The 20,730-nt window shown below is 44.5% G+C and overlaps 1 long non-coding RNA gene across 1 annotated transcript; it reads right to left on the bottom strand.

The window, feature by feature from the left end:
* Positions 1–3,769: 3,769 nt before the first annotated feature.
* LOC120996931 lies at positions 3,770–19,775 on the bottom strand. The gene is made up of 4 exons (XR_005777985.1): positions 19,765–19,775; positions 12,778–12,783; positions 9,877–9,880; positions 3,770–3,898 (listed from the first exon to the last, which is right to left on the bottom strand). It is a non-coding gene; the product is annotated as an uncharacterized LOC120996931 (long non-coding RNA).
* Positions 19,776–20,730: the final 955 nt, after the last annotated feature.

Genomic DNA, 20,730 nt, shown 5'->3' with positions numbered 1-20,730 from the left:
GATTTCAAGACTCATAAGGAACACTTACGTCAGGTCTTGCTCATCTGCGGGAGAATAAATTAATACGCGAAACTGGAAAATGTGTGTTTGCGGTTCCAGAAATTCAATTTCTGGGGTTTCTTCTCTCCGCTTCTGGTTTTCGCATGGACCCCGAGAAGGTCCGCGCTGTGCTTGAGTGGGAGCTTCCTGAGAATCAGAAGGCCCTGATGCGTTTTTTTGGGCTTTGCCAATTATTACAGGAAATTTATTTGAATTATTCCTCTGTTGTTAAACCACCTCACTGATATGACCAGAAAGGGGGTAGATTTTTCTTCCTGGTCGGTAGAGGCGCGTAAGGCCTTTTCTAATATCAAGGAGAGTTTTGCTTCCGCTCCCATCCTGGTACAACCTAATACTTTCGTTACCCTTCATAGTTGAGGTTGATGCTTCTGAGGTAGGGTGTGGGTTGCGGTCTTGTCTCAGGGTTCCTCTCCTGCCAAATGGCAACCGTGTGCCTTTTTTTCAAAGAAGCTCTCCTCCGCAGAGAGAAATTATGATGTGGGAGATAGGGAATTGTTGGCCATCAAGTTGGCTTTTGAGGAATGGCGCCATTGGCTAGAGGAAGCCAGACACCCTATTACCGTGTTTACTGACCATAAAAATCTGGCCTACTTGGAGTCAGCCAAGCGTCTGAACCGAGGACAGGCCAGATGTCTTTGTTCTTTTTCAAGGTTTAATTTTATTGTCACGTTCCGCCCTGGGGTTAAGAATGTGAAGGCAGATGCCCTGTCACGTTGTTTTCCGGGAGGTGGGAATTTTGAAGACCCGGGTCCCATTTTGGCTGAAGGTGTGGTGGTTTCTGCTCTTTTTCCTGAATTGGAGGGAGAGGTACAGGCAGCCCAGTCAGAGGCTCCTGATCTTTGTCCTCCTGGGAGGTTGTTTGTGCCTCTCGCTTTAATACACAAGATTTTATAAGACACCCACGATACGGTCCTTGCTGGGCACCCGGGGGCAGGAGCCACACTGGATCTCATCGCTCGGAGATTCTGGTGGCCTGCGCTTCGTAAGTCGGTTGAGGGTTTTGTGGCAGCTTGCGAGACTTGCGCTCGTGCCAAAGTCCCTATTCACGGCCATCAGGTCCTCTCCTTCCTTTGCCCATTCCTTCCCGTCCTTGGACACTCTGTCCATGGACTTCATAACGGACTTGCCTCGTTCCTCGGGGAAGACTGTGATTCTGGTGGTGGTGGACCGTTTAGCAAAATAGGTGCATTTTTATCCCTTTTCCTGGTTTGCCCAATGCTAAGACGCTGGCGCAGGCATTTATTGACCACATTGTCAAATTGCATGGTATTCCTTCAGACATAGTCTCTGATAGGGGCACGCAGTTTGTTTCCAGATTCTGAAGGCTTTCTGTTCTCGCTTGGGGGTTCGGTTTGTCATTCTCTTCTGCCTTTCCATCCGCAGTCAAATGGCCAGACAGCGCGTCAATCAGAATCTGGAGACATATCTGCGCTGTTTTGTGGCGGAGAATCAGGAGGATTGGTGTTCTTTTTTGTCCCTTGCTGAGTTTGCTTTAAATAACCGTCGTCAAGGTCCTCTGATAAGTCACCATTTTTGGTGCATATGGGTTTTCATCCGCAGTTTGGGACTTTCTCGGGGAGAGGGGTCTTTCTGGTTTGCCTGATGAGGACAGATTCTCCTCGTCTTTGTCATCTATTGGCAAAAGATTCAGGTTAATCTAAAGAGCATGAGTGAGAGATATAAGCGTGTGGCAAGATAAGAGACGTGTGCCTGGTCCGGACCTGAATGTTGGTGATCTGGTGTGGTTGTCTACCAAGAATATCAAATTGAAGGTTCCCTCCTGGAAGTTGGGTCCTAGGTTTATTGGGCCTTACAAGATCCTGTCTGTCATCAATCCTGTTGCCTACCGTCTTGATCTTCCTCAGACTTGGAAGATCCTAATGTTTTTCATAAGTCCTTATTGAAACCTTATGTTCAACCTATTGTACCCTCGGCCTTTGCCTCCTCCTACGATTATGGTTGATGGAAATCTTGAATTTCAGGTCTCTAGGATTGTGGATTCTCGTCTTGTCCGCGGTTCCCTCCAGTACCTCGTTCATTGGGAGGGTTATGGTCCTGAGGAGAGGATGTGGGTCCCAGTGACGGACATTTAAGGCCTCTCGTCTCATCAGGGCTTTTCATAGGTCCCATCCTGAGAAGGTGGGCTCTGAGTGTCCGGAGTCCACTCGTAGAGGGAGGGGTACTGTCACAGCCAGACAGCTGAGAAGCTCTGACAGGAGCTTTCCAGATCCTCCTCCTTGAATTTCTTTGTTTTGGTTTAGTTCCTCATCTCACTAGTGGAGTACCTCAGGGGTCAGTATTGGGCCCTATTCTCTTCAATATATTTATTAATGATCTTGTAGAAGGCTTGCATAGAAAATATCAATTTTTCGCAGATGACACTAACTGTGTAAAGTAATTAACACTGAAGAGGACAGTATACTACTACAGAGGGATCTGGATAGATTGGAGGCTTGGGCAGATAAGTGGCAGATGAGGTTTAACACTGACAAATGTAAGGTTATGCACATGGTAAGGAATAATGCAAGTCACCCGTACATAGTATATGGTAAAACACTCGGTAACACTTTCATGGAAAAGGATCTAGGAATTTAATAAACAGCAAACTAAGCTGCAAAAAACAGTGTCAGCAGCTGCTGCCAAGGCCAATAAGATAATGGGTTGCATCAAAAGGGGCATAGATGCCCGTGATGAGAACATATTCCTACTACTTTACAAATCATTAGTCAGACCACACATGGAGTACTGTGTACAGTTCTGGGCTCCAGTGAACAAAGCAGACATAGCAGAGCTGGAGAGGGTCCAGAGGAGGGCAACTAAAGTAATAACTGGAATGGGGCAAACTACAGTACCCTGAAAGATTATCAAAATTAGGGTTATTCACGTTAGAAAAAGACGACTGAGGGGAGATCTAATTACTATGTATAAATATATCAGGGGTCAGTACTGAGATCTATCCTATCATCTATTTATCCCCAGGACTGTGACTGTGACGAGGGGACATCCTCTTGCGTTTGGAGGGAAAGAAGGTTTGTACACAAACATAGCAAAGGATTCTTTACGGTAAGAGCAGTGAGACTATGGAACTCTCTGCCTGAGGAGGTGTGATGGTTGAGTACAATAAAGGAATTCAAAGAGGGGCTTGGATGTGTTTCTAGAGCGTAATAATATTACAGGCTATAGCTACTAGAGAGGGGTCGTTGATCCAGGGAGTTATTCTGATTGCTGATTGGAGTCGGGAAGGAATTTTTATTCCTCTAAAGTGAGGAAAATTGGCTTTTTTACCTCACAGGGTTTTTTTTGCCTTCCTCTGGATCAACTTGCAGGATAACAGGCCGACTGGATGGACAAATGTCTTTTTTCGGCACTTATGTACTATGTTACTATGTTTACTATCTCGTTAGTCTATCTCAGCTGTCATGCAGTTGGACTGATTGCTGCCCTTTAAGTTCCTCCCCATATGCAGTAGTGTGCGGCTTATACAACTTCCTGGAGTGTGTGTGCATGCTGTTTCTATTTCTCAGTACTCTGCAAGATAAGTGTTGTTCCTTTATTTGTTATTTTCTGTCTGCTGGATTTTAGGAGACCCTGACCTCCCTCCGTGTCTAGTGTAGGGAGCCGGTGGTCGTGTCCCCTCACTATTGTAGGGTATTCAGGTATTAGATAGCCTAGGTACGTTGATATGCGCCCATCCACCTTTGGGGTGTTCGCATAGGCTGAGCAGTGAGGGAAAGTTGCAGGTCTTATGCAGGGGTTCTCCCTTTTGTTCCTTAGTTGTGGATCCAGTGAGTCATTGATTGTATTACATTATCTTGTTTCCTGTACACCATCCGTGACACTTTTGGTATGTACTGTATGTATCTTGGCAGCCTGTGATTATAATCCATTCCACATGTATGTGTCTACACTCTCTAAAGAGGGCGTTGTCCCTTCGGCTGCAACAAATACCTGCACATCTGTGGCCTCCAGACCCACAGATGTTGTCCGTTCATCTGTCCCTCCAATGATGATAGAAACATAAATCTGGTGCTCCTTTACCTCGAAAGGCGCAGTATCCCCTCAGTATACAACTAACGGATGTAATCACCAAAATAGTACGTGATTTTGTTGATAATGGGGTACTAATTGAAATCACCTCTCCAAGTATTACTCCCTTGTACCCCATTTTTAGAAAAGGGGGGGAAGGTCAGCCAGTGCAGTATAGAATGGTAACATGATCTTAGAGCTGTTAATGAGGCTACCGTTTTTAATACCCTGTGGTACCGAACTCAAATACATTGTTGGCGTAGGTTCCCCATAGTGCTACTCATTTCCACTGTGGTGGATCTTGCAAATGCATTTTTCTCAATTCCATTACATCCGGATTGCAGATATCTTTTTTGCTTTTACTCTGACAGGAAGCAATATACCTGGACGGTCTTACCACAAGGTGCACATAATTCCCCAGTATGCAGGGCCAGCGCTACTATAGAGGCAAGGGGGGCAATTTCCCCCGGGCCCCCGACTCCTTAGGGCCCCCAGCGCCGGCCCGGCCACAACTACTACTATATCTATAAATTCTATTGTATGCTGTAATTAAAACCGGGCTGGAGTCTGGAGTGGAGGGGGCCCCCTGCCGGGCGCCGGCAGCCGCTGTGCCTGCGCTAATTGTCTCTTTAAGTGTTCCGAGACTGGAGCAGCGGCTTGCACACACAGGCAAAACAGGCCACGTCTAGCGTCTGGCTGACGTACGTTGCACAGGCTCCGCCCCCCCAACGCCCAGAGCAGAGAATTTGGATTGAAGGAGAAAGCAAAGAAGTGGCGTACCTACCATATTGGCAGACCACGCAGCTGCTATGGACCCGTGACGAAGGGGGGCCCGCAGTGGAGGGAGAGTCCCGCCCCCATCTATCTTCTAATTTCTCCCGTCTGCTAGCCCCGCCTGCTAGCCCCGCCTCCCACCTGCTAGCTCCGCCTCCTAGCTCCACCTCCCGCCTGATTCCTCTGGATTGCCACAACCCCACCAGTAATGAAGTAAGTGAGGACTTGATAGGTGGACAGTGCAGAGGTGTGTGTGTTCACTCAGCTTTCCCAGGCTATTTCCTCTGCACATATGCCATTCAGAACAGGAGGAAAGCTGGGTGCTATTATGTAATGTGACTCAGCTTTCCTAATGTCCTTGCATGGCACAAGTGCAGAGGCAGGAGAAGATATGAGGGGTAGGTGGGAGTTGTGAGGCTACTTTCACACTTGCGTTTGGGGTTCCGCTTGTGAGCTCCGTTTGAAGGCTCTCACAAGCGGCCACGACGGATCCGTACAGCCCCAATGCATTCTGAGTGGATGCGGATCCGCTCAGAATGCCTCAGTCTGGCACCGTTTGGCCTCCATTCCGCTTCTTTGTGACTATTGCACTGAATGTCTTGGCCATGGTTCAGCTGTTCTCACACAAGCTAGGGCTAGCCAACAGTGTCCAGTGGCGTATTACTCTGCTAGACTTGATCCAGTGGCTAGAGGAGCGCCATCTTGTGTCCGTGCACTGGTGGCTGTACAACGTGCCCTTGACAAAAGCTCTGAGATTGTGCTCAAATATATCCAATCACTGTTTTTGTCCCTCATGACATCTCGGCCATTCTCACACCAGTACAGTCAAAATACCTGTTCACCGCCAGACACCTTAGACTAGAATGTGCACTACTTATGCCACCAAATGTCACCATCAAAAGGTGCACACTTTGAATCCAACTACTCTGCTGCATCTGGAGGGGGGAGGGAAGTAGTAGTATGAGTCTCTAGCTGAGTATCTTCCTGACCCGGAAGATAAACACGACTGTCTCCAATTATTGTCCCATGAGACCAGCAAGGTTTGATCACGTGGTAGATACTCCCTTAGAAAACCCATATTTATAGCTCTTTGTAGATGGATCGCGGTATGGTGATCCAGGAGAAGTTTTATGCTGGGTATGCAGGTGTCCCTCAGAATGATATGATCAAAGCAGAATCACTGCCCTCTCACATGTCTGCACAGAAGCTGAACTTAAAGCTTCGGAAGAGGCCTGCAGGTATGCGGAGAGAAATACTGCAAACATCTATACGGATTCCAGGTATGCTTTTGGGATCAGCCATGATTATGGTCCAATTTGGAAGGCTAGTGATTTCCTTACAGCAAATGGCAAGACAAATTAAACATGGCAAAGGGTTGAAAGCCCTAATGGACGCTCTGCTGTGGCCATTATGAAAATTAAAGGCCATTCGTCAGGAAAAAACCCTTGAAGCTCGAGCAAATCATCGAGCTGATCTGGCAGCAAAAGCTGCTGCACAGAAACCCAGAGATGATTCTGTAGGATAGCAGCAGTACACAGCAAATCTCCCTGCCAGTTAGCTTTTGATACATTCAAAACCTTACAGTCTCAAACAACCAAAGAGGAAAAGGCAGTATGAATAGAGAAATAAGATGTGATGACCCAAAAGGAACATGGGAATTTAGAGGAAATCTATGTTTGCCCCAGGCCTTGTTCCCTGTCACAGCCCAAGCCACTCATGGAATACTAATATGTCCAAAACTGTGATGACTGTTCTTGTTCATAATCACTGGTATGCCCAGGATTCAGTGTAGGTGCAGACAAATTCACTCAGGTTTGTATGATTTGTGCCATATCAACATAGGAAGGACAGTAAAAACACCTTTGAGGCCACACCTAAAGTGGGGAAAATTGGCTTCTACCTCACAGTTTTTTTTTTGCCTTCCTCTGATCAACTTGCAGGATAACAGGCCGAACTGGATGGACAAATGTCTTTTTTTTGGCATTATGTTACTATGTTACCTCCAGGCCCGATTTCCCCTTCCAAAGACTGCAAATAGATTACATCCAACTACCCAAAGTTGGGACCCTAGAATACATCTTGGTATGTGTATATCTGTTTTTAGGGTGGCCAGAAGCCTATCCTGTGGCCAAAACCACTGCACAAAACACAGTCAAGATAGTTTGCTGGTTGGGGTCCCAGAGACAATTGAGTGTGGCTGTGTTCTCACTTTACAGGGGAGGTCATGCGGGAAATTATGGGAGCCCTGGGTATTGAACAAGCCTTCCATACTGCGTATCGCTCGGTAGAGTACAGTGACTCAATGGCACAATATATAAAAAATTCTGAAGGCTATGGCTGAACTGAATAAGCCATGGACAGAGTGTCTAACCTTGGCACTATTCTCCATCCGGTATACCCCTAACTGGAAGACAGGCTTGAGTCCATATGAAATACTCTTTGGGAATGCCCCTAGATTAGTTACTCTATTTTCCATAACAACTCCAGATGCAGCATAATAGTATTTCAAAGTACGCAGATTGTCTAATGTGTATTCCTAAGTTTTTGCTTCTCTTCCAGATCCAGACAGCATAGAGGCAACTCATTCTCTACAACCAGGAGATTGGGTTAGTGGTGAAATGTGCGTTAAAGTCCTAGCACCACGGTTTGAGGGTCCACATTAAGTACTGTTAACCACCCGCCACTGCTGTCAAGTTGGAAGAAAAGCCTGATTGGGTCCACGCATCTCATTGCAAAAAAGTACCAAACCTCAAGTGCCGGAAGACTGCAAGGGCCGTAATGTTTTTGCATATATTCCTGTTTATTCTATATTGTACAGGGGAAAGGCACAGTTAGATTGAATCCCCAGATTCCGCATTTAGAGCATACTAATAAAAATAATCAGAGTGTAATTGCCTTTGTACCTCCTACATCTTCACCCACGATTGGACAAAATAGCCTTAGAGACAGGGTTTTCAGATACAAATTTATGGATAGAGTGGATCTGCTATACGGTTCTTTCCAGAAGCGATCCTACTGATAGCCTGTGCTGCAGCTCGACCTCATTTGGGTACAGTACCTTTTCCTTTGAATGAGGTTACCGATCCTGAGGGTTTCAGGTGCATCATTAAGATGTATACTGAAACTTTTCCCTGTAATGACACCTCCTGCTGCAGGACATTAGAATTACTTATTCTATTGTTCATGATAAAGACCATATGGGTTTCTGTATACCCTGGAAATTATACCTGTTTTAATCACAATAGTACAGGCAAAGACATTGGTGTTTTCCCTCCAGGATATTATTCCTATATCATCTATCTAAATGAGACAAGTAGTGACTCTGACGCTTACCCTGACAAATGGTTTGTCCACCAAGATTATCAACATTCGGATATCTTGTGGTTGTGTGGAGACGTGAAACTCCAACCCAGTATACGAATGGAATGGATTGGCCAATGTACCCTGATTAAGGTGCTGATGCTATTTGTACTATTTTTGCCTCTTGAGTGGGATCAAGTCAGTAAGCAAACCAAATGTCTGGTCACGGCTAAGGAGGTCACTACCTACATCTTTTGATTCATATTTATATATATATATATATATATATTAAAAAAATGTAAAAATGAGGCAGCACTCCAGAAAGTAAAAAATGCAAAAATACTTTATTTACCCAGAAAGGACATGCGAGTTTTGGCTCTATACAGGAGCCCTTCCTCAAGCAGTGTGTACAGACAATTTGCTAAGTATTTATAGCGTTGTGCTGATCATATCAATTTGCAAAACATATGTGTTCAATTCATTACAATTAAAAACCAATCAAAAAAATTACAATAAATTTACATGATAATAAAGTGTAACACAGACAATCAATAATTCATGATCATGTTATAAGTATCCAAATGACAAAGTGCATTCATGATTCTATTGTGTATAGAAATTCATACATAAACCTATAATTAATGTTAATATCATTAACGATGCCAGCTGAGATCAATAATAAAGTGCCAAGGTGCTTACTAGATGGTATTGCAGACGGAGGGTGAAGGAGGAGAACGAGGATGAATGGCTGCCATCCATGATAAACTCGTGCAGTCCGGCGTGCCTGAAGCGCGACTGCGCATGTCTGATGACGTGTACTCATACTTCTGGGTTTCGACGCGATCGTGATGTTGCGACTGCGTACTACAACACTGATGTCGGGTCTTGCCATTTTTGGATGCGGGAACTAGTACATTTACTGACAAGCACATGCGCATAAATAACAGTATAGTCTGGTGCACTCAGGATCAAGGTGGTACTTGCACATAATCGTGCCAAATAACAACCTGAGTGGATAAGTGGGGTCGGATGAGGGCTACCACAACCTAACAGAGGTGGAGCCTCCATCCGTGACCTCGGACCAACCGTGCATCTGCACGTTAGTGCAGGGTCGCATTGTGTCCGTGATCAAGACCCACCTATCACCACCCCTTTAAGAGGGTTCTCCTCACAGCCACCTGCCATGTGAATACCGGACTGTAACTGCAAAAACAATAAATGTAAAAGCGAATTAAATGAAAAAAAACGTCCTCTGCACATTACAACAGCACACCGTTCACGAATGCAGCCTCAGACTTCCTCACTCCATACTCTGTGGCATACCATCTGTAATAAAAAATCTGAAAAATAGAAAATAATAAAAAACTTGAAATTCATAAACAACATGTATTTTGTCCAGTACAAGCAATCACAAAATATACACAGGTACAGTCGACATAATAATATGCAGAAAAAGGGCAAGTCACAGACCTAGCCCATGCCAATTTTTGTAGTCTGCATTCAGACCATGCAGTTTAAGGGAATTCAATGTATGGATCCACTTCAACTCCTTTTTTTTAACAAATTTGTTCTGTTACCGCCTCTCCTAGGCATTGGTATAAAATCAATTATACAACATTTCAGATCTTTTTCTGTATGTTTGAAATCGACAAAGTGGTTTTGACACTGGCAGGTCAAGCCGTATTTTTCCTTATATTTAGCGGTGGTTGTTAAGACGTGGCTTAAAGTCAGTAGTTGTCTCACCGACATAAACCAGATTGCACGGACATAAAAGTACATAAATGACATGGCTGGAATCGCAGGTCAGATAATGTTCTATCTGATATGCGATCCCAGCTTGAGGATGCACAAAGTTTCTACCTTTTAGAATGTATTTACAGTTAACGCATGATAGACATGGGAAACATCCAACACTGCTTGTTGTCAGTGTCGTCTGTCTAGCCGTTTTCAGCGTGCCTACGTCAGCCTTGACCAGCTGGTCTTTGATGCTCCTGGACCTGCGGTAGGACATTAGGGGCGGAGAATGAAATTCCTCAATTGTATTGTGGCAACCCCCCAGTATGTTCCAATGACGTCGAATGATGTTCCCTATCTCTATGCTCTGTTCAGAGTGCGTCGAAATAAAGGGGATCCTGACCATTTTAGTTTGTTGTACTTTCCTTTTAAGAGTATCATCCCTACTTAGTCTCCTAGCTATTTCTTTTTTCTCATAAAGTAGTTTGGTTGGATAACCTCGCCTCTTAAACTTATTCATCAATGTATCCAAAGTACTATCAAACACCTCCGGATCTGAGACTATGCGTCTACTGTGAATACGGTAGGGATCTAACCATGGATCTGGGGTGATTGCTACTGTACGTCAATAGCGTGTTCCTGTCAGTCGGCTTGGTAAACAGTTCTGTCTGCAACCTGCCTTCCGCCAGGATCACACGGGTATCCAAAAACTGCATCTCAGTATGGGAATGCACTAAAGTAAATTGAAGTGCACTGTCGTTTCTCTTAAGGAATTTATGGAATTCACAAAGCTGCTCAACACTGCCAGTCCAGATGAGGAAGATGTCATCTATGTACCGCCACCACGCCCTGACATATTGGAAGTGGTGGCTTCCATAGACGACATCCTCCTCAAATCGACGCATAAATATATGGCGTAGGTTGGGCCACATTGGACCCCATCGCCACGCCCTGTTCTTGCATATAATAAGAATCCTGGAACAGGAAGTAATTAAATCTCAAAACAATTTCCAAAATGGTTATTCAGAATTGTTTGGATTGGCAAGTGAGTGATGATCTCTCCAGCATGTATGAAACCGCAGATAGCCCCTTCAGATGATCTATTGAGGTGTAGAGGGAGGTGACATCAAAAGATGCCAATGTCACCCCCTGTACACTCACCAAATCGACCATCTGCAGTTTGAGCAAAAATCGGTGGTATCTTGTATATAGGAACTGCCTCCACATGAAAAACTGCGTAATACTTATCGAGGAAGATAGCAATATGGCTGAAAATCGAGTCAGAACCCAATACGATGGGACGACCGGGTGGGTCGACGAGGGACTTGTGGATCTTAGGCAACACATAAATCACAGGAGTGACTGGATGCGTTACAGTAAGGTAATCCACAAGTCCCTCATCGATGACATCTGCGCTCAAAGCATCGGTCAAAACATTTTTAATGAGCCCAGCAATTTTAAACCTGGGATCAAAATCAATGTGCCTGTAGATGGTATTATCACCCAATTGCCTCAAAATTTCAGCAATGTATTTATGGGTGTCCAACACAACCACTCCACCGCCTTTATCGGCGGCCTTAATTGCAAGCTCGGGATCATGTTTCAATCCATTAAGGGCAACCATCTCATCAGCAGTCACATTGGGATGACCAAAAGGTTGTGTGGAGTGTACCCCTCTCAATGCCTGAATATCAGACTTGACAGCAGCCATATACGCTCAATTGCAGGTTCATTGATGACAAGGATTAAATTATTTTTAAGTGAGAGATCGAACATGCCAAGAGATAATTCACTCATCTTGGCATGCTCGATCTGCTCCTTATTGTGAAACCAGACCTTTAGCTTAATAGCCCGAAAAAAAGCATGTAAATCAAAATCAAGCTCATTGCTATAGGAGTCCCTAGAGGAGTTCCTGATGAATTAAAGGCTAGAAACCAGATAGCTGCTGGTTTGAATCGATATTTCCCATAATTGGCGTGAATAAAATGTAGACTGGATTAACTATTTGTATTATAATCAACAGAGATTCATTAATTATACCGAGATGAGGTAAAAGGAATAGCGGAACAACTGAGCTCTTCATCAGTGATGGCGTTACAGAATCGACTAGCTCTCGACATGATCCTGGCGGAAAAAGGAGGTATCTGCAAGATGATTGGAAGTTCCTGCTGCACCTTTATTCGAACAACACTGCCCCTGATGGAAGCATTACCAAGGCTTTGAAAGGACTGATGGCTTTATCGAATGAACTAGAGGAAAACTCTGGAATCAATAACCCATTTACTTCATGGCTAGAACAGTGGTTTGGGAACTGGTCTAGTGTGTTAGCTAATCTGTTAGTTACTCTTGTGGTAGTATTTTTGGCATTGGCATTAATAGGGTGTTGTGTGGTTCCTTTTTTTAGGAAAATAGTTTTTAAAATGTTTAATTAAACCATACCTGCAAACACCATGTACATGCATTGTGACACTGTCAAAACCAAAGATTATTATGAGCACCTCTTTGAGGAACGCAATTCCGTCCTAAAACAAATAAAACCTTGTTGATAGTTGCAGAATAAATAGAACAAGATGAAAGCAAACCCGAAAGTGAGTTGGGGGGACCTGGTGAAGCAATAAGGAAAGTCCAGCTCTTCGCCGTTTAGGGCATTGGGATAGTACCTCACTTTGCTTATTCATCTTGTATCTCTTTACCGCAAAAGGAGGGATTTGTGAGAGAGAGGTTTTATTTCTCTCTCTATATACTGTAGTACACATTTTTGCCAACTACATGGCAGCTAACTAGAGATGTGAAGCATGTATACATTCTTTGTTTTAAGGTTATTGGGGGAAGGGTGGGGGAGTTAAGCTGCCACTTTTAAATGTGCCACAAACAAATTGCAACGCCACACTTCGGTGAGAAAGTAGTAAGTACAAAACTTTATTAAAGGTAAAATATTACAATACAGTACATAGATAATTATTATAGACAGCAGCCATAAGAAAATGGAGGACACAAAACCAAGGAGGAGGCTGAGGGGTCAGCACATGCAGGACACTGCGAACAGCATGAAAAAAGCAGACATCCACATTCACCTGTCTATAAGGTGCATGAAACTCCCGGACAAAACCAAGGAAAAAGGAAAGAGCAAAAGTGACGAAGAGAAACATAAATGTGGAGAAACATAAATGTAGTAAATACCTACCGTGTGCTGGCTCCTCAGCCGCCGCCTCCCAACGCCGTTTCGCCACACACGCTGGCTTCTTCCGGGGAGAAGTCTTTTAAATGTGCCAATGAAACTTAGGGATAAAGTTAGCAAACTACTCCCATTTTGTCACAGAGCCAATAACCTTTCTTTAAGGACCACCCTTTTTGTCTACCTCACATTGCCTATATAAGTGTATGTTACTTAAATAAACCATAGCATATTTTTCATGATACTTGCCTGAATTGGTCTCATTGAGATAGCTATATGAGCTCGTACTTATAATCCTAATAAATTTGGCGCCACACAAAGAAGGGAATCACAATAATAGCGATAACAGCGGCCAGCTCTTACTCTCCTCTCTGCAGCTAGCAAATTAATCATCTGCAGCAGCAGCGCTTCACTTATGCGCTGCTGCAGACAGTGACAGCCGGCCCGTCAGCGCCGCGGTGGAAGGCTGGACTGAGGCGCAAGATTAGAGAGGACTCAGAGCGCCGAGAGCGGGCACGTGACTCAGTCACTCACTGTAGCTCGGTCTCCTCCTCTGGCAGAGAAGGTGAAGCTGTAGTGCTGATCCCTGCCACCAGCCACTGATACAGAAGTATCTTGGTCGATGAGCAGCCAATACCGCACTTGCAGCAATCTTGACAGGACTCGTCTCCAGGTGGAGAGGAATTTTTTTCTTGGCATGCTTTCTCCATCGCAACACCACGTCGTTAAATAAACAGAAGACTGGTCGATTCTGTCCTGTCATAGACAAAATTTTAATTGTATTAGTAAATGTATTAAATATGTTATTATTAAATTACCGTAATTAAATATAATGAGGATGCCCTCATTTTTATTTCCAAGAATGACTGGGAACCCGTGATGTTTTCACCGGACGAAGAGACCGGGGCCTGGTTGGTTGGTTTGAATCTTGACTAACTTCGCGACTCTTCCGGGCTCCAAGCTATCTTGAAGCTTTGTTTTCTCATTGTCTGTAGCTACTGGACGCCTGTTCATGCCAGGAAGGTTTCCCCCAGAAGTATTTTGGTCGATGAGCAGCCAATACCGCACTTGCAGCAATCTTGACAGGATTCGTCTCAAGGTGGAGAGGAATTGTTTTCTTGGCATGCTTTCTCCATCGCAGCACCACGTCGTTGAATAAACAGAAGACTAGCCAATTCTCTCCTGTCTTAGGCAACATGTCATTTTTATTAGTAAATTCATTAAATATTTTATATTAAATTGAACGAAAACTTGATTAAAATTATAAGAAAGTATATGTAAATTTGCCAAAACTGACCAAATAGCTCAAGTATGAACTCAGCCTTACAGGTCCATGTTAGTTTTAAGATGAAGAGCACTCCTTTTACACCCTCGTCAGCTGATTCCACATAGATGTCTACAACAGAACCTGTTCTATTAAACGCTTACACAAGTAGAGCCCCCCCGGACAGAGTGGAGAGGGTGTCAGCAGTAAGTTTGTGTAGACGTCACTGATTAATTTGCCCTTCCTCTGATCCGTCAGAACAATAACCCACAAAAACGGATCCTGTCTGTGAAGCATACGCCTTCACTCGGTCAGCATTTGCTCAATAATCCATCAGTATTGCTAATGCCCAAAAAAAAAACAGGAGTGGATTAAACATAGACGACATGTGAATGAAATATTTGGATGTCTTCTGTGTTTTGTACCGACTCCTGCTTTTGGATACCAAATCATAAGCCAATTCTGATGGGACCATACAGGCCTTACAGCTGCTACACAGAGAGGATCTGTTGTGCGCCTCATTTTTTCTTCCTTCTGACAGATCAGAAGAAAGGTCAAATAAATCATATAAATCATGATGTCAACCAGGCCGAAAGGCAAAATAGTGGCCCATTCATAAAGTGGGGAGGGGGGAAGCAGCATGAGAAGTCCACAGAGTGGACCTATGACATAGTGGTGAGGGGGAAGCAGCATGAAGAGACCACAGAGTGGCCCAATGACAGGGTCTGGAGTTGGCAGTAGAATGAGGAGGCCACCGAGTGGCACAATGACAGAGTCTGGAGTTGGCAGCAGTGTGGGGAGTCCACCGAGTGGCACAATGACCGAGCCTGGAGGTGGCAGCAGCATGAGCAGGCCACAGAGCGGTACAACGACAGAGTCTGGAGGTGGCAGCAGTAAGAGTAGGCCACAGAGTAGCACAATAACCGAGTCTGAAGGTGGCGGCAGCATCAGGAGGCGACAGAGTGGCAAGGTGACATAGTGTGGATATGCTTTATTTCATAATCAAAATGACAAAATTACAGGACACGTTTCGGCCCGTCCAGTCTTCCTCAGCTGCATGATGCTAAATGACACCATGTAACATTTTATAGACACAAATTACAATCACCTGGTCATGACATCATCAATTAATTAGGAAAACAGGAAATGACATAGGCATATAATCAAAGTGTATTTTTCTTACTATAATCAATGTTCATCATAAAGAAAAGAAAAAGAGTCCTCCAGACTATGATCGTGGTATTGTGGTCTGTAAGAGAATGCATCCCATATTAGACTCAAAAAACACATAACCTCATCATCTCTATTCAGGCCTTTGGGTTGTAAGGTATCCAAAGTATGGATCCAGAAATCCTCCCTTTGGAGTTATAATCTTTTTGAATCACCTCGCCTCCTTGGTTGATGAACAAGCTCTATAACTTGATATTTCAATTTCACAATTGAATGTCTTTGAATATCAAAATAAAAAGGTATGGGTAACAAGAGATTCTTTTTACGTATAGTGGACTTCTGTTTGCTAATGCTATCTTTCACCATCTGCATTGTCTCCCCAACATACAATACAACACACAAGGGCACTTTATAGAATAGATTACATTTGTAGTGTCACAAGTATAGTAACCTTTAATCCTATAAGATTTTCGAGTGCGTGGATGATAGAAATATTGGCCCTTCTGTACATTGGTGCATTGCATGCAGTGGAGACAAGGAAATGTTCCACATTTTTGATGCGTAAAGGTTTTCTGTATCTGTCCTCTTTTTGTAGTACCTATATCTACGTGTACTAGTTGATCCCTCAAATTAGGACTACGCTTATTGCAGATGAGGGGTGGGTTTTTGAACTCCTCCACTGTTGGATATGACTTCCCTAAGATATGCCAGTGCTTACGTACAATATTATAAAAATGATAATTAAAGGGATGGTATTTATGTACGAACGCTATGCGATTGCTCTTGTTTTTCGGGACAGATTGTACCCCGCTATTGCTTTTGGCCTCAGTTAATATCTTCTCAGGATAACCCCTATTTAAAAATCTAGATGTCATCTCTTCCATCCTTGCATTCGAAAATCTTATAGGATTAAAGGTTACTTTACTATAAGTTGAAGCTGCTACTTATTAACCTGAAATAAAGCAAGAGTTGGGACATTATAATCGTGTCTGCAAAGATATCTGTGAGTGTGACCCCCTGAAAAGAGACGATCCCTTACAAAGCACACATTTGTGAAAATGAAAAATTACTAGCAGACCCCAATGTTTCACTTTCACAAGCGGTTAAAGGAGAAAATGCACCCCAGTATGTGTTCCCCATTTTCTCCCCATTCAGGAAACACCACATATGTGCTTTTAGCCAGCTGTATGGGTGCACAGCAGGGCTCTAGAGGCAAAGGGTAAAATATGTTTTTTTGCAGGCTTGAATAAACAGACATGCATTTTAGGTGCCATGTCGCATGTTAAAAGATTCCTGAGGGTCCCCAGAAATAAAAAAATCCCAACAATTGACCCCATTTTGGAAAGAACACCCCCGTACAAACATATTAAGTGGTGGCAGGGCCACTGAGTCAGAAGAATATACAGGGCCACGCCGCCCCCAGGAGCACATTTATAAACTAATCAGTAACTTTAACTTTAATCATTGCTGATCTCTTTACTTGAATATCTTACTCTGTCTTAGCTCCGGTAACAGCAGTAAGTACGTGCGGGCGGCGCTCACTCACCGACGTCGCGCGCCTCCTCCTCCCACTAGGCGGCGCAGGCGCGTGACATCAGTGAGTGAGTGCCGCCCGCACTGCCTGCTGTTACCCGGAGCTAAGACAGGGTTTCGATATTCAAGTAAAGAGATCAGCAATGATTAAAGTTAAAGTTACTGAATAGTTTATAAATGTACTCCTGGGGGCGTCGGGGAAGGGGATCTGTGCATGGCACTGCTATGGGGAGGGGGATCTGTGCATGGCACTGCTATGGGGAGGGGGGATCTGTGCATGGCACTGCTATGGGGAGGGGGGATCTGTGGATGGCACTGTTTAGGGGAGGGGGATCTGTGGATGGCACTGTTTAGGAGAGGGGGATATGTGGATGGCACTGTTTAGGGGAGGGGGAACTGTGGATGGCACTATTTAGGGGAGGGGGATCTGTGGATGGCACTATTTAGGGGAGGGGGATCTGTGGATGGCACTGCTATGGGGAGGGGGATCTGTGTATGGCACTGTTTAGGGGAGGGGGATCTGTGGATGGCACTGTTTAGGGGAGGGGGGATCTTTGAATGGCACTATTTAGGGGAGGGGGATCTGTGGATGTCACTGTTTAGGGGAGGGGGATCTGTGGATGGCACTATTTAGGGGAGGGGGATCTGTGGATGGCACTGTTTAGGGGAGGGGGATATGTGGATGGCACTGTTTAGGGGAGGGGGATCTGTGGATGGCACTATTTAGGGGAGGGGGATCTGTGGATGGCACTGTTTAGGGGAGGGGGATCTGTGGATGGCACTGTTTAGGGGAGGGGGATCTGTGGATGGCACTATTTAGGGGAGGGGGATCTGTGGATGGCACTGTTTAGGGGAGGGGGATCTGTGGATGGCACTGTTTAGGGGAGGGGGATCTGTGGATGGCACTGTTTAGGGGAGGGGGATCTGGATGATGATTAATAACAAACATGCATATCTAAATGGCGGCGGGGGAGGGGCGCACTTGGGCAGCTCAGCCTCTGTTGGTGGTGGACCTTGTCCCAGCCCTGAGTGGTGGAAAGGGTACTTTCAGCAAACAGGTGTCTCACAGAAGGCAGAAACACTTGTTAAAGGATTTCAAAGCACACATTTATGAAAATGAAAGATAACTAGCAGACCCCAATGTTTCACTTTCATAAGCGGTTAAAGGAGAAAATGCACCCCAGTATGTGTTTCCCATTTTCTCCCCATTCAGGAAACACCCCATATGTGCTTTTAGCCAGCTGTATGGGTGCACAGAAGGGCTCTAGAGGCAAAGGGCAAAATATGTTTTTTGCAGGCTTGAATAAACAGACATGGATTTTAGGTGCCATGTCGCATGTTAAAAAATTCCTAAGGTCCCTAGAAATTAAAAACCCCAAGAAGTGACCCCATTATGGAAAGAGCACCCCCGTACAAACCTTTTAAGGGGTGTAAAGGGCACTTTTGACCTAACAGGTGTTTCACAGAAATGAATATGTAGTGGTTGGTGAAAAGTGGATCTGTAAGTTATGCGGACTAAATCAAAAATATAAGGTGGTAAAACGACAGGGTACATCATGGATGAAATTAAATTAATACTCCATGTATGAGTGGTAGATTTCAAAACACTACTGCATGCACAGGCCAGGTTTTTCAGGGCAGGTTTAGCAGTGGTAAATGGAGTCTTTCCTTATGCCCCTTTTGGAACACACCATGCATCTTTTTGGGGTCCTTCTCTTCCTTGCTGTCTGGGGGACTTCTCCTGGAAAATGTTGCCCTGGTACAACACAGGCACCATGACTTCCTGAAGTACTAGGACCCTCTCCAGCCTGGCTTTGAAAAATTAGGGCCTTGATAACCAACTCTTGGAACTAAAGGAAAGTTCCTGTGTGGCCTGCAGATTGAAATAGCACGTACACATTGCCATCTGTACAATGTGTACGGCCAGCTTTTTGTACCACACTTTAGTTTTTTTTGTGGCACTGTAGGGCTTCAGAAGTTGATCTGAAAGATCCACCCCTCCCATATGCCTGTTGTAGTCCAGGATACAAACTGGTTTGGGGATAGTGGTTGTGGCACCTCGTACAGGAGCAGGGGAAGTGTTAGTGTGAATGGTGGTCAGTGCAAAGACTTCCTCTTGTCCTTGTACTTAACCACCAGCACGTTCTCATGGAGGAGAGCCCTACTTTCACCCATTCTCAGTGGTTGCCCTACCAGGGATCTAGGGAGGCCTCTCTGATTTTTGCACACTGTGCCGCAAGCCACAGTATCTCTGGCAGTTAGTTACATGAATAGGGGTATGCTGGTATAATACAGTTGCAAGAAAAAGTATGCAAACCCTTTGGAATGATATGGATTTTTGCACAAATTGGTCATAAAATGTGATCTGATCTTCATTTAAGTCACAACAATAGACAATCACAGTCTGCTTAAACTAATAACACACCATGTAAACATTCACAGTGCAGGTGGAAAAAGTATGTGAATCCCTAGACTAATGACATCTCCAAGAGCTAATTGGAGTGAGGTGTCAGCCAACTGGAGTCCAATCAATGAGATGAGATTGGAGGTGTTGGTTACAGCTGCCCTGCCCTATAAAAAACACACACCAGTTCTGGGTTTGCTTTTCACAAGAAGCATTGCCTGATGTGAATGATGCCTCGCACAAAAGAGCTCTCAGAAGACCTACGATTAAGAATTGTTGACTTGCATAAAGCTGGAAAGGGTTAAAAAAGTATCTCCAAAAGACTTGCTGTTCATCAGTCCATGGTAAGACAAATTGTCTATAAATGGAGAAAGTTCAGCACTGCTGCTACTCTCCGTAGGAGTGGCCGTCCTGTAAAGATGACTGCAAGAGCACAGCGCAGACTGCTCAGTGAGGTAAAGAAGAATCCTAGAGTGTCAGCTAAAGACTTACAAAAGTCTCTGGCATATGCTAACATCCCTGTTAGCAAATCTACAATATGTAAAACACTGAACAAGAGTGGATTTCATGAGAGGATACCACAGAGGAAGCCACTGCTGTCCAAAAAAAAACATTGCTGCACGTTTACAGTTTGTACAAGAGCACCTGGATGTTCCATAGCAGTACTGGCAAAATATTCTGTGGACAGATGAAACCAAAGTTGAGTCATTTGGAAGAAACACACAATACAATGTGTGGACAAAAAGAGGCACAGCACACCAACATCAAAACCTCATCGCAACTGTGAAGTATGGTGGTGGGGGCATCATGGTTTGGGGCTGCTTTGCTGCGTCAGGGCCTGGACGGATTGCTATCATCGAAGGAGAAATGAATTCCCAAGTTTATCAAGACATTTTGCAGGAGAACTTAAAGCCATCTGTCCACCAGCTGAAGCTCAACAGAAGATGGGTGTTGCAACAGGACAACGACCCAAAGCATAGAAGTAAATCAACAACAGAATGGCTTAAACAGAAGAAAATACACCTTCTGGAGTGGCCCAGTCAGAGTCCTGACCTCAAGCTGATTGAGATGCTGTGGCATGACCTCAAGAAAGCGATTCACACCAGACATCCCAAGAATATTGCTGAACTGAAACAGTTCTGTAAAGAGGAATGGTCAAGAATTACCCCTGACAGTTGTGCATGTCTGATCTGCAACTACAGGAAACGTTTGGTTGAAGTTATTGCTGCCAAAGGAGGTTCAACCAGTTATTAAATCCAAGGGTTCACATACTTTTTCCACCTGCACTGT

The sequence above is a fragment of the Bufo bufo genome, chromosome 4 (genome assembly GCF_905171765.1).
Source record: "Bufo bufo chromosome 4, aBufBuf1.1, whole genome shotgun sequence".
NCBI lineage: Eukaryota > Metazoa > Chordata > Amphibia > Anura > Bufonidae > Bufo > Bufo bufo.
Note: the sequence above shows the minus strand (reverse complement) of the source record. Positions and strands in the feature narration are given on the sequence as shown.